A 15,285-nucleotide genomic window follows, 5' to 3' on the forward strand; every position below is an offset into this window, starting at 1 on the left:
AAGTAGGGGTTAGCTGTGGCTTTTCATGTATTTCCTTTATCATGTTGAGGAAATTTCCTTCTGTTCTTAGTGTCATAAGGGTGTTTTTTTTTTATATAAGGAAAGGGTGCTGTATTTTATTTCGTCATGACTTTCCCACGTCAGTTGAGATGATCTTCTGTTAATGTGGTATATTACATTAATTGATTTTATGTTCACCCTATCCTGCATACCAGGGATAAGTCCCACTTAATCATGGTGGACAATATTTTTAATATGTTGTTTGATTTGTTTCGCTAGTATTTTGTTGAGGATTTTTGCATCTATATACATAAGAGATACTGTTTTTATCCCGTGATATTCTTATTTGGCTTTGGTATGAGGGTGATGTTGACCTCATAAAATGAGTTAGTGAGAGTTCCCTCTCTTCAAGTTTTTGGAAGAGTTTGAGCAGAATTGGAGTTATGTCTTTTAGGAATGTGTGGTAGAATTGCACTGAGAAGCCATTTGGTCCTGGGCCTTTCTTTGCTGGGGGGTTTTTGATTACTAAATCAGTCTTCTTAATAACAATACATTCACTGAAATCATCTATTTCTTCTTGAGTCAATGTAGGTCATTTGTGTGTTTCTAAGAATTTTCCCATTTCATCTAGTTTATTTAATTTATAAGCATACATATTCTTGGTATCCTCTTATATATCTGTTTTAGTGAGGTCAGTAGTAAGGTCCCACTTTTCATTTCTGATTTATTATTTGTATCCTCTCTCTCTTTTTCTTTGTCAGTCTAACTAAAGCATTGTCAATTTTGTTTTTTTTTTTCAAGGAAAACTTGGTTTTATTGGTTCTCTCTATTATTTGTGTTTTGTTTTGTTTTCTATTTCATTTATTTCCACTCTAATCTTTGTTACTTCCTTCCTTCTACTTGTTTTGGGTTTAGTTTGCTCTTCTTTTTCTAGTTCTTATAATTTTGAGGGTAGTTCTCTGATGAGAAGTCTTTTGTCTTTAATGTGAACACTTAGAGCTATAAATTCCCCTCTCGGCACTGCCTTCACTGCATCCCTTAAGGTTTGGTATGTTGTATTTTCATTCTCATTTGCCTCAAACATTTCCATTTTCACTTCCTATTTCCTCTAACCCATTTTAAAAAGTAAAAAAAAAAGTAAAAAAAGCGGTTTAAAAGTATGTTGTTTAATTTCCACGTATTTGTGATTTTCCCTTTCTCCACTCCCTCTATTATTGATTTCTATCTTCATTACTTTGAGGTTGGAGAATATGCATTGTATGTTTACTATTTTCAGAATTTATTGAGTCCTCTTTTGTGACACACTGTGTGTTCTATCCTGGAGAAGGACCCACGTGCACTCAAGAAGAATGTGTATTCTTAGGTGTAGTATTCTATATATGTCTGTTTGGTCTACTTGGTTTAATGTATCATTCAAATCCTGTTCTTTATTGATCTTCTGACTGCATGTTCTATCCATTATTGAGAATGGGGGGTTGAAATCACCTACTACTAATGTAAAACCATCAATTCCTACCTTCAAATCTGTCAGTATTTGTTTAATATATTTTGGGGCTCTGCTGTTACGTGAATATATATTTATAGTTATTACATCTTCTTGCTGAATCATCCCCTTTAGCAGTATGTCATGACCATCTTTGTTCCTTATAAATGCTTTTTAAAATATTTTTATTATAAACAAAAAACAGACACACAAACATTCTCAACATACAAACATTACAATGCTTACAGTCAATGGCTCACAATATCATCACACAGTGGTGTATTCATCACCATGATCATTTTTTTTGAACATTTGCATCTCTCCAGCAAAAGAAAGAAAGAAGAAAAAACTCATACATTCCATACCCCTTACCACTCCCTTTCATTGGCCACTGGCATTTCAATCTACTCAACTTATTTTAACCTTTGTTCCCCCATTATTTGTTTACTTTTTTATCCATATATTTTACTCATCTGTCTATACCATAGATAAAAAGAGCATCAGACACAAGATTTTCACACTCACACAGTCACATGGTAAAATCTATATCATTATACATACATCTTCAAGAAAGATGACTACTGGCACACAGCTCTACAGTTTCAGGCACTTCCCTCTAACCACTCTAATACACTATAAACTAAAAAGAGGATATCTATATAATGCATAAGAATAACCTCTGGGATAACCTCTCAACTCTGTTTGAAATCTCTCAGCCACTGATACTTTATTTTGTCTCATTTCACTCTTCCTCCTTTTGGTTGAGAAGGTTTCCTCAATCCCTTGATGCTGAGTCTGAGCTCATTCTAGGATTTCTGTCCCACCTTGCCAGGGAGGTTTATACCCCTGGGAATCATATTCCCCATGTAGAGAGGGGGAGGGCAGTGAGTTCACTTGCCATGTTGGCTGAGAGAGGGAGAGGCAACATCTGAGCAACAAAAGAGGTTCTATGGGGTGGCTCTTAGGCCTAATCTTAAGTAGGCTTAGTGTATCCTTTGCTGGGATAGGCTTCATAGGAAGAAACCCCAAGATTGAGGGCTTGACTTGTTGATTTGGTTGTCCCCACTGCTTGCAAGAGCATCAGGAATTCTCCAAAGGAGGAAGTTGAATTTTTCCTTTTTCTCCCCATTCCTTCAAGGAGACTTTGCAAATACTTCTTCATTCACTGTTCAAATCACTCTGTGATTTATCAAGGCATTACACTAACCTGGACAAACCTACAAAATCTCATGCCCTATTCAAGGTTCCATGTACTTATGGTGCTCAATTAAACTGTCCATATAAGTTATATTAGGAAATGTACTGGTAAAAATATAAATTTTGTATTAAATAAATGTTTCTTGGTTTAGTCTTACACAGAAGTTGAAGTTTTAAAATATGAATGACCATCTATTTTCAACACCCTGCAAAATTGATACTCCTTTGTTCTTCCTCATGCAAAAAAATTTTTTAATTTGTACATTTAGTCACTGCCATTGTACATTCTAGGCCTTCCTAGATTATACCATCTCAGTCTTTACCATCTATCTTTCCTTCTGGTTTCATATGTGCCCCAGCCCTCCTCCCTCTATCATTCTCACATTTAACTTCATTTGTGTGTTTCCATTATTGGGCTACATTTAGGTACTATTGTGCTATCCATTTCTGAATTTTTACAATCAGTCCTGTTGTACAATCTGTATTCCTTCAGCTCCAATTACCCAATCTCTACCCTATTTCTATCTCTTGATTAACCTCAGTTTTTAACTGAAATTCTCCAAGTTCACTCATTAATGTTAGTTCATATCAGTGAGACCATACAGTATCTGTCCTTTTATTTCTGGCTAATCTTACTCAGCATAATGTCTTCAAGATCCATCTACACTGTTACATGCTTCACCTCATAACTGTTTTTTACTTAAGGTATATTTTATCTGATATTAGTATAGCCACTCCAACTCTCGTTTGGTTACTACTTGCATGGTATATATTTTTTCATCCTTTTGCCATCAACTTACTAGTATTTTTGACTTTAAGGTGAGTCTTTTCAAACAGCATATAGTTTGGTCAAACTTTTTTTTAATCCTTCTGCCAATCTCTGCCTTTTTACTGGAGAGTTTACTACATTTACATTTAAAGTCACTACTTGATAATACAGGGTTTTTTTCCCTGCTATTTTCCTATTTAACTTTTATAAGTCATTTACTTTTTTTTTTGTCCCTCACTTCCATTAAAACCTACTTTTATATTTATTTGCTTTCTTATGCCTTCTTATTTATGTCTGGACACATTTTTCATATATTTTCCTTGTGGTTACAATGGGACTAGATTTATCATCCTAAATTTATAACAGTTGTATTTGACTTGACACTGACTTAACTTTAATAACTTGTGTGTATACTTTTCCTACACACCTCTGTGCTCCCATCTATTTTTTTTTTTACTTGCTACCACCTATATCTTTGTACACTGTATTCCAAAAATGTAGATCAATCTTTACTTTTTATATATTCGCATTTTAGCTCATGCAAGAAGCAAGCACTCAATCTTATTGATTGTTTGTGACAATCAATTCCCTTGTATGTGACACATTGCTTTTCTCTTGCAGCTTTCTGAATGTTCTCTTTGATTTTTGCATTTGATAATGTAATCAATATATGATGGGTTGTATTTTTCTTTTTTATCCTGTTTGATGTTCTCTGAATTTCCTGGATGTGCATATTCACTTCTTTTGTTATGTTTGGAAAGTTCTTGGTCATTAATTTGATTATTCCTTCTGCCCTTTTCTCTCTTTTTTCTCCTTCTGAGATTCACATCATGTGTTTATTGGTATGCTTGGTAGTGTCCCATAGGTGTCTTGAAACTATTTTCACTTTTAATATTTCATTTTCTTTCTGCATCTCAGACTGACTCTTCAAGGTTTTTATTGATTCTGCTCTTGAAACTCTCCTGGGCATTTTTCATTTCAGTTATTGTGATCTTCAATTCCAGTAGTTTTGCTTGGTTCCTTTTTAAAATTTTTGTCAATTTACTTAGACTCTCATATTACGCATTTGTTATTTTCCTCATATCCTGTAGCTCTTTCTCTGGGCTTTCCTTTATCTCCTTAAGCATTTTAATACCATTTCTTTAAAGGTTTTGCTTGGTTTGTCTTCTTTATTGGTGTTTTCTATATTTTTATCATCTTCCCTTGGATGGGCCATCATTTTGTGTTTCTGTGTTTATCTTGTACTCTTTTGTTGCACACTGTACATTTTAATATTTTAAAATGTTAACTCTGGGATTTGCTTCCTTGAATGTCTGTTTCCTCATTTTGTAAGTAGCTGGTAAGACAGAGATTTTCTTGAGCTTCAGCTCTTCTACTAGGAGGGTCTTCCCAAGGCTAATGCTGTGTGGAGTTTTCCCTGTTTTGCTGGACCACTGTCTTCTCCTGCACTTATGCTTATTTGTTGTTTTGGAGTTCCTAGGTTAACAAGAGTTTGGTTACCCCTTCAGTTTTCCAGGGGACAAACTTCCCTTCTCCTGAATCTGCCATGCCTTTGTCCCAGGCTCTCTGCCTCTACAGTTTTATACCCAAATTTCATTGTCCCATGCTGCTTTTGTCTGGATGGCAAGTTCTATGGCAAGAGGGTCACACTGGGGAGGACTTTCCCAATTCAGCCAAAACAAGGCCAGAGACCCCTGAAGGGGGTATTGGCTGGTTCCAAAAAGTGCCATGTGGAGGGACTCAAGAAGCATGCCCAAAACTTTCTTACAGGTTTCCAAAGCTGAGCTTTCCTGGACTGTCTTGCAAATTTAGCTAACTTTACTCCTTTGCCCTGAAGTAGTCCTGTATCTTTCAATCTCTACTGCCTCTGCCCCTGTCCAGGGAGGTCTGAACCAATGGCTGTTGCCACCTTTCTCCAGAGTGGGTTGAAGCAATAGCTGCCCTCAGAACTGGGACCCATTGATCCAAATTTGTTAATCAAAAGCTGTAATCAGTGATCTTCCTGCACTCTTATTCTTGGGGAAGAGGATTTTTTATGTCCTTTGCTGTCAGCAGCATCTAGACAGGGACTTAACCCTGAGGCAGTTTATTGCGAGAGTGGGGATGGTGCCAGTAGCTGCCATGCAAAAGAAGCAATTTACGGTTGTTTTTTGTTTTTAACATGGACAGTCACTGGGAATCAAACCCAGATCCTCTGGCATGGCAGGCAAGCATTCTTGCCTGCTGAGCCACCATGGCCCACCCAACTTACAGTTCTTGATTATAATGTATCTGCCTCTTCCTCTCACTCTTCCTGGATGCTATACAGTGTTCTTCTGGCTTCTGGAGTTTAAAAATAGTTGTTTCAGACAGTTTCTGCCTGTTTCATTGTTTTGGTGGAAGGACAGAGTTCTGGAGCTCCCTATTCTGCCATTTTCCCCAAAAGTCCTCTCTCTCTCTGGCACTCCTGTAGTTGCTTATGTCAGTGAACCATCCCTGACCTTCATTCCCTACATCCAATCCATTGCCAATGCCTTTGATTCAATAGTTCATTTTCTTCTATATTTCCTTTTTCTGTTGCTGGCACTCCCAACAAATCTACTATGATTTCTCACCTGGACCATTGCACTAGCTTCATTATCGGTCTCCTAGCTTCTTCTCTTGTTCCCTTTCCCCATCCTGTTATTCTCTGCATAGTAGCCAGCTTGATTTTACTAAGGGAAAAATCTGCTCATACCTGTTTAAAGTCCTCCAATGGCTTCCTATTTCAATTAGAATTAAACCAAAATTCTTCATGAGGCTGGACGGGTCTGTCCCCAGCTTTCCCCTCCAAGCTTACCTCACATCCCTCCCCTCAGCTCACCAAGATAATAGCTACACTGCCCTTGTTACAGCTCTGGAAATATGCCTACTTGCCCTGCTTTACTCCTGGATACAGGCAGAGCTTTCTCTCTGGAAGCGTTTCTGCAGAGATCATATCATTCCTATTCATCTTTCAGAACTCTTGCAAATATCACATTTTTTGAGAAGTTTTCATTTACACATCAGTCTAAAATATATCCTCCTCTTATCCTTTCTCTCAACATCCTCTGACTTTCAACTACTCTGTTAATTTGTCTAATGAATGTCTCTCCTGATTGACCATAAGCTGCAGAAGGGCCAGGCTGTGTTTCTTTTGTTGCTCTTTGTCTAGGACCAAGCACAGTACCTTTGTCTAGGACCAAGCACAGAACATGATGTAAAGACATGTTCAACACATGTTTAATGAGTGTAATAAACAGGACCTTAATGTTGTCAGCCTGTGAATTTTTTGTACTTTAAAGCTCATCTTTGGTGGACTTGACCTTCCTTTAAATGCCTTTTTTTCCTCTTTCTTCTGCTGTTACTGCCCCCACAGCATTCTGTACATAGCTCTGCTGCTTATCTCTGCTTTAGGGCCTGAGGCACTTTTTCCCCAAAGTACCACTAATGGCATGGGATGGGAAGTGAAGAGTGTGCAGGAGGGTGTATATGGGACTCTGGGAATATGCTCCAGATACTTGCCACAAGCACTGAATTTCTTTGAATCTCTTATGATAAACCTAAAGTAAATTTGCATTCTACTTTATAGTTATTACATATGTGTTTTACTATTAAAGAGTAGATTCTTAGTGTTATTTCTGTGGCTTACGTATGTGCCCCAGAATCTGATTTAAACAGCTGAAAAATTTAACAGACTGCTGCATCTGGACCAGCTCAGTTTTCTAAACTCTACTCATAGCAGAGATCTTCTGAGCACTAAAAATTTGTCTGTAGCTCATTCTGGGAGTGCCTGAGGGAATGAGTCCAAGTCATGACTCCTACCTTTCCTATTTTCTTCCTATGATTTGCTAGCCTTGATTTTTTTATCACCCTGTCCCCTATCTCCTTAGCCCAATTTTGCTTCCAGTGATTCTCAATGGGCTGCTTTTAGGATTTGGGGTGGGGTGGGGGACCTCCTTATTGTACTGGACTGTCCTATAATTGTCCTTTCCACCTCCCTTTATATGCAGAAAGTTTAGCATCCCTGACCCCCACCCCCCACCCCACTTACTGCCCATAGCACTCGTAGTAACTGTGACAACCCAAGTCTCCTCTGCCATATTATCAAATGCCCCTAAGTAAGTGGTTCATCCCTCAATTGAGAACTGCTTTTCAGGCAGTTGACGCCTTATAAAACATCCAGAACTTTCTGCTCATTAATAAGGTTTGCAGCAAAACATTTCTTCCATTCACTGAAAACTCAGAAAACTATGTGTTAAAAACGTGCTATGTTCTAGGCACTGTTCTGGGCAACTGGGTTATAGCAGTGAACAGACACCTTCACTGAGGTTTACTGTGTGAATATATCCATTGACTCACTTTTATGTTTCTTTTTCAAAGGAACAAGATTTTCTTTTCCAATGCATTTATTTAGTGTTCTGATGATTTCTCATTCAAAAGTTATAAGGACATTGATACTTACTGAGGATAGCTATTGACATTTACTGGCAATAGTTGAAAACACTGACCAAAGTAACAGGAAATATGATAATAAAAAATAAAACCCCAAATTTTAAGTGATCACTACCTAATGGACAAAGCAGCAGCAGAATATTAATATTTTAAACATAGTATATATTTTAAAGAGTAGTTTTAATGCTGAGTAATGTAATTTCTATAAGAATTCCTGTTGCAATTTTCCTTCTTTTATATTTGGCATAAGTAGTTCATTTGGGCATCACTGATTTTATTTTGCTATAATCAACTATTTAGTTTCACTGAGTGTATTTGAATTACATCATTCTAACATATTTATGTGTTCCTCATGAGTAACTGTACAATATTTTAAGAAGCTGCTGAATGCTATCAGAAGCAACAGAGAGAGACCCCAAATCTAAGAGCCTGGCAAGATAGAGAGAAGGAGGACAGCTAGACAGGCGTGATAGAACTCTGTGGGAGAATAAATGGCATGTGGGTTTCCACAGAAAGCACCGTGACATGAAATAGGGGTAGAAGCGGGAGGTAATAAAAAGAGATACCGTTTATTCTTCTACCTGTTAATGTTATTTTCAGATCTTAAAGCCTGTTAGTGACTGGAAAATACATCAGTGACACTTCTGAATCATTTCTTATGTGCCAGGTGCTGATATAAGCACGTTACATCCATTACCTTGTTTAGTCTTCAGAATGAACATGTCAGATAGGTGTATTATTATTATCTTTATTTTCCAAATGAGGAGACAGAGGTACTGGCAGATTATGTGTTGGAAATAGATTTCAGACCTAGAAAGTACAGCTCCAATTTTGGGTGCTTAAGTCCTGTGTACCCCCAAAAGGGACAACATTGTTGAGACTTAAGTCTCTTTTCATTGATAACTACTTATTGTACTCACTGTCAGGCTTACTAAAGCTATCTGGCTTACCATTTTGCATTGGAATTTATCTTTTTAAAATTTAATTTAATTTTTTGTGTGTACAGGCGATAGTTCCTCAATTTTAGCACAATTGACCATTTTATACTTATTTAGGGCTTAATATTTTTCAAGAGAAAATCTTTAAAATATAATGCAGTGACATAATAATCAAAAGTTAGGTCTATTTCTCTGAATTTTACTTTCTCATAAAGATGTAGTTGAAGTAAAAGCACAATGAGAGTCAAGAAGAAACTTATTAAATCCAGAACTGATTAAATATGCATTAATATTTACTTGCATAAAAATGGTGAAAAATGTAAGTACCTGAATGTTCATTCCCTTTTTTCTTCTCCTGTGCTTTGTTTCATTGTGTTTTTTACTTTTGAATTTCAGAAGATAATGTTTTACCTGCATTTTTCTCTTTATAGCTTCACTTACTCCTAGCCAAACAGAATTATCTTTAGGAAACTTAACAAGAGAAACCATAGTGAAGATATGGCTGGATGGTCTCTAATTGTCTTGCTTTGGCCCATAAAGTACTTTCCTTTGGAGAAAATCAGGGTGGAAAACTCTTGAATATTGCTTATTTGAACTGCTCTTAGCTAGTTTATATAATCACTATTTCCCAAAGAAAATGTCAATTAGACCTCAACTGCTGTTTTCTTTTTGCTAATCCAAAAGCAGACATGTCACTTTTCATTCGTTTATTTCTGTTTTTTGATTTATAAATCTGTCCTCTCATCTGGCCACCACTGCCATTCTGATGGTTGTTTACACAGATAAGGGACCATCTGCCTGGTTTCCATGGCCAAGGGATAGGAATAGGAAAACCACATTTCCATTCTTGAGAGAGTATTTTATTTTGCCAATTATTTAAAAGCACTAAGAAAATGTATCTCTTTGGCTTAACATTTTTGAGAACTAAAAATGAGGGGGTTAAAAAATATACTAGCATTTGTAATATCAAATATTTCTTATTAATTAGACATCTATTAATGAAAATGACTACATTTTTTACAGGGTATTACTTCAAGTATCCAGGAGCACAAGAGATGTATGGAGATTCTTCAGATAATTTTGGAAATTCATTGTGACCTGAAATGTGATTTGATGTGCATATGTTCAGTCAATATAGTCAAATTTAAATGGAACCATATAGAAATATGAAAATCACCAGGTGTCCATCTGCCAGAAGTTGCCTTTTGTAGTGGACACTCTGGAGGGGCATGAGCAACCCTTCTTTGATATGTGTCCTTCCCTGTCTCCTATCTGTTTACATGACATGACCCTGCATCCCTCCGTCCCTGCTCCATTCCTCCATATGTGGTAGGGAAAGGTGTGTGGGGGCAGGAGGGTAGGGGAAGGGTGGCTGGATCAGCTATCAGACTACCTATTAAGACTCCTAATGAAAGGGCAAGTCTGCATCTGATTGCTGGGTTAAATTACTAGTATATAGTTTTAAAATTGAGATATCATCCAAAGTGTACAATTAGTGGTTTACAGTATTATCATAAAGCTGTGTATTCATCATTACAATAGAGTTTTGACCATTTTCATTACTCCAAAAACAATAAATAAGAATAAAAATAAAAATAAAAGTAGAGAGAACACCCAAAACATCCCATTCCCCATACCCCCATACCCTCATTGCTTATTTATTTACATATATATATATTTTTTTCTTATTCATCTGTCCATACACTATCTAAAGGGAGTGTTAGTGACAAGGTTTTCACACTCACATGTTCACACCTTAAAATCTCTATAGTTATTCAATCATTTTCAAGAATCAAAGCTATTGAATTAAAGTTTGACAGTTTTAGGTGTTTCCCTCTAGCTACTCCAACACACAAAAAACTGAAAAGGGATATCTATATACTGCATAAGAATAATCTCTAGAAAGACCTTTCAACTCTATTTGAAATCTGTCAGTCACTGAAACTTTATTTTGCTTCATTTATCTTCTCCTTTTTGGCCAAAAAGTCTTTCTCATGCCTGTGATGCCAGGGTCAGGCTTATCCCCAGGAGTCATGTCCCATGTTGCCAGCGAGATTTATACCCCTAGGAGTCATGTCCCACATGGGGGGAGGGCAGTGAGTTCACCTGTGGAGTTAGCTTAGAGGAAGAGACCACATATGAGGAACAAAAGAGGTTCTTTTGGGATTATTCTTAAGCATAATTATAAGTGGGCTTAGTTTTTACTTTACAGGAATAAGTTTTATGAGGGCAAGCCCCAAGATCGAGGGCCATCCCATCCAATTGGCAGTTCCCAATGCTTGTGACAATATCAGGTCTTCCCCAAGTGGGGAAGTTTAATATTTCCACACTTTCCCCAGTCCCTTAAGAGGACTTTGCAAACACTTTTTAATCTTCTGCCCAGCTTATTCTGAGATGTATCAGAGCATCACACCAACCTGTACAAACCAGCAAGATCTCACTCCCTATTCATGGTTCTATGTGTTTATGGTGTTTAACTATACAAGTTAAATTAGATAGTGTACTACTGAAAATATAAATTTTGCACCAAATAAATATTCCTTCCTTTGGTCTCACACAGAAATTGAAGTTTTAAAATACAGTCAATATTATCCTTTGCTCTTTGGTCTGATTTATCTTATCCAACCCAGATCAGCCTCATTTATATCTCTAATTGAAGTCTGATCACTTTTTTGATATTTTTAGCAGTTGTTGTATAGGGTAACGCAGACTTTCATACCTGCAGAACTCTAGCTCTGAGTTCAGGTGTCGTAAATACCCAAAGTTCCACGGAATGACTGGGTTATACACAAAGAACTCAGCATCTCAGAATTCAGAAATAACAGTTACGACTCTGGAGTAGGTGTGACTGCTATAAGAGCTTTAAAATCTAAGAACCTTTACAGTAGGCCTTCACCTAATGATCTGTGCTCTCGAATTCAATTTTCAGAGTTTGCACATAATAGTTAGTTTGTATTAGTGAAGCATTATAATGTTTATCTTCTCGTTTTTGGTTTATTTCAACTAGGAGATATTTTTAAGGAAGGCCAAGGAATCAGAGGTTTTCTGATTCAGACCTTACCAAGTTTCGTTTGTTCAACTTATTCTTGTATTTCCTAAGACTCTTCCATGTCCCTGCCCACCCTCACCCCCACCCCAACCCCCACTTTTTTTTTTTTTTCGCTTAAGTGGACTCAGCCTGGTTTCTTTTTTTTCTTTTTTTGAGCTTGGTTTCTTTTACTTGTAATCAATACTTTGAATTCAGCTTTCATTAGGAAGCTCTATTTCTCCATGTCTCTACTAATCTTGCAATTAACTGCAGCATTGGATTCTCTCTGCTGTCTTTGTAAAACATTTCTGCTCCATTATTACCATTATCTGCTTATTTATGCATAGGGAAAACACTCCTTATTAATCATAAGGCAAAGAAAAATTCTCAAAATATTCCTTTTTCTCTTAGTGTAATAAATATTGGGGTAACACATTTAGAGTATACTTTCTCTCCAAGGGGTCTGAAAAGATGCATATTGACTATTGTCCCTTCTACTTGGGATCTTATGCCCAGAGGCAGGACAGCAGTAGTCTACATGGTAGCAGACATCAAGCAATCTCATAAGGTGAGGAACACAATCAGGGGATGGTAGGGTGGTAGGGTGGAATGAGGAGGTCAGGGAGGAGGGGCAATGGGGAGCAGAGTCTGCTTTTTTTTTGCTTGCGTCTCCACATTTCTAGAAATGTCCATCCCAGCATTTCTGTCCTAAGATCTCATAAGGTAATTGTGAGAATTAAAGTGCATTACAATTTATGTAATGCACTTTACATAGTGCTTGGTTGACACTTAGTAGAAACTCAGTAAAGGTTATTTATTTCCTTCCAAAAGAAAGTTTCTTTTATATCAAGTTCATAAAATTTTCTTTATTTCTAAAATGACCTTCCCCTGGCTGGTATTTAGGGAACATGAGCTATAGACATCTTACTCTTTTGAAATTAATGTCTTGCATTTAATGTAATAGGATGGTTTTCTAATTGTATAGTAATTAAACTTGAACAAATGTCACAATGGGAAAGGGGCACTGACCATGCCATTAGTTAAATGTGGAAGGAGGATAAGATCAATGCCTTGATTTTCTATAATCATTGTATGGGTCACATAAAATGCCATTTTTCTAGAATGGGACTACATCTTCATTCTAGTCTCAGGACGTCTGAAGCAATGAAGAGGAAAAAATAAAGTTATAACATACTTCACTGACAGATCAGATGATTAGAATTAAGATTCTTTAAGAATCTATAGTTTTATAAAATAATAGTTCATTTCAAATTAAAATGGAAATTGCAGTAATATTTTTTTCTCTGAGACAAAACTCCTTTGTGTGAACTGTCACTGTATCATCATTCATTCTCCTGTTATTAAAATGATATTCAATTATATTTTCATTTTTTAGGGTTGTGGACTTGCCATCAATTCTTTCTCCATACCATGGCTTCATCCTGGAACATATCGACAGGATTATGATAAAGCAGGAATCCTGCTTTTCTTTCCTCTTTTTGGAAGAGAAGTGAATTAAAATGACTGTATAACTTGCCAGTAGTAAGAAATCACAGCGCTTAGACTTCTTTAAACTAGTATTTTTTTCTGTGAGGAATTTTATACCATGTTTTAGTGGCACTACAGGTACAGATCTTGAACAACCCTGGGTTCACCTTATGTCAATTGGAAATAACAGAACTCAATCTTAAGATTGTGCAATTTTTACACCCTAGTCAGATGTGATTATGATTTCTGTTTATAGCCATTCAATTTCTTAAACTGTGGCTGCTCTCTGACATCTCTTAGTTTGAAAAAGAATGTTTTGTGTTCCATTTTGCTTTAATACAGGAGTCAAACTTTCATGAGAAGTCAATGATTGTTCAAGGTTTCAATACCCTTGTTGCTTTATCCCAAACATATCAAAATGTCCTGTTTACAGTTGTTAGTACTTCTGACCAGCCCCCATGCAATTGCATCTGAAATGTGATACAATTCTAGTTGATGCTTTGGGAATTGAATGTGGTGTTTTCATTTGCTTCACTGATAAACAGTTATGCTATCTTCTAGTCTACAAGGTGCAGTCTTCTCAGTTCTAAGTAGTCTCCGATAGGTACCTTTGACCATGCATGGGATATTTTAAAATTAGAGACATTATGTCCACATGCAGCATAGATTTGTTTCTAATGGAAAAAAATCATTTCTGGGTACCATAAATTACCTAATTGCATAATGTAAATACAACCAACATTAAAAACAATAGAAGTTAAATAATACAGAATATTAAAAATCACTTTATATCGCATTAAAGTCAGTCACAAAATGAAAAGGAAACATCATTTTAGAAATTCAGGCAGAGTTTGCCCCTTTCTGCTTCAGGTTTTGATTCTGTCCGAGGTTGTAATCTTCACAGCATCAAAGTTTGACAAATTTTCCTACCAGCTTCATCACTACTCCTTAATATTTTCGCTTTGCCTGAACAAATGCTCTGAAATCATAAGTGCTCCCAGAACAAACTGATGTCTCATTACTGTGCAACTCTCCAGCATTCTGTGCAGAGGCTGGCCCTTAGTGGAGCTCAATAAATAATTGGTGAATGAGGGAGTTTTTCCTTATTTTATGCTTTTCCGTAACCTGGACTTCCTTTAACAGACAGCATTGCCTAATGATATTTGACAAATCATTATAGTGCTTTTGATGGCACATGGAGCTGTGATCCCCATGTCAATCACAGGAGAATAAGGGAGCGCCACTCTTTGAGTAGAAAATGCTGTTTCTTTTCTAATAAAAGGAGAAAGATTTATTTGAACTGTATAGAAATGAGAGTAAGTAGAAAATGCTATTTAAAAAATTGTTAGTGTAATCTGTCCTCCATATAATCTTTGAAAATCTCCCGAGTTGTAGAAGCATCCCTTCTCACACATTGCTAACTACTGTGTCAGTCATTACACTGTACATCCCATGCATATCTAAAACTTACGGTGCCCAAAATTGAACTCAATTTTTCTTCTTTAAATCTGTTCTTTCTTGCTTTTTCTATTAATTATACTCTACTTATTCCAATTATTCCTTCCTGTAACCTCAGCACCGTCCTAGATTTCTACCCTTTCCTGAATCTCTCACACATAACTGAATCCACTGCCAAGTACTGCCAGTTCCACCTTACCAGCACCACTTACCTTTGTCTCCTTCTCTGCATATCCACTGCCACTTCCTCCATTACATTGCTCTTGCTTTCTTCTTCTTTCATACCTTAAATTCCTCTCTTTTCTATCAATGTCAGTTTCTTTGATTCAGATTTCATTCACCCTTTGACCTAAAGTCATAACCACTCACATAAAACATTTGAACTTTTCAGGTATTATTCTAGAACATATCGTTCAGTAGATTACTGTGATATTATAGAAGTTATAATTTTGTAGCAGTAATATTAAGAAAA

General features: G+C 36.5%; 1 long non-coding RNA gene across 5 annotated transcripts in view; it reads left to right on the forward strand.

Moving 5' to 3' along the window:
• The first annotated feature begins 1,323 nt into the window (after positions 1 to 1,323).
• The window catches only part of LOC143682748 (uncharacterized), a 93,022-nt gene continuing 79,060 nt past the window's right edge, over positions 1,324 to 15,285 (forward strand). For 3 of the 5 annotated variants that reach the window (XR_013175260.1, XR_013175264.1, XR_013175262.1), the window contains exons 1-3: positions 1,324 to 1,363; positions 12,327 to 12,435; positions 13,264 to 13,493. This is a non-coding gene — a long non-coding RNA (uncharacterized LOC143682748). Of the gene's footprint in view, positions 1,364 to 11,639; positions 11,682 to 12,326; positions 12,436 to 13,263; positions 13,494 to 15,285 lie in introns of those variants that run through there. The other 2 variants (XR_013175261.1, XR_013175263.1) reach the window with 2 other exon arrangements.

Source organism: Tamandua tetradactyla, chromosome 5, assembly GCF_023851605.1.
Source record: "Tamandua tetradactyla isolate mTamTet1 chromosome 5, mTamTet1.pri, whole genome shotgun sequence".
NCBI lineage: Eukaryota > Metazoa > Chordata > Mammalia > Pilosa > Myrmecophagidae > Tamandua > Tamandua tetradactyla.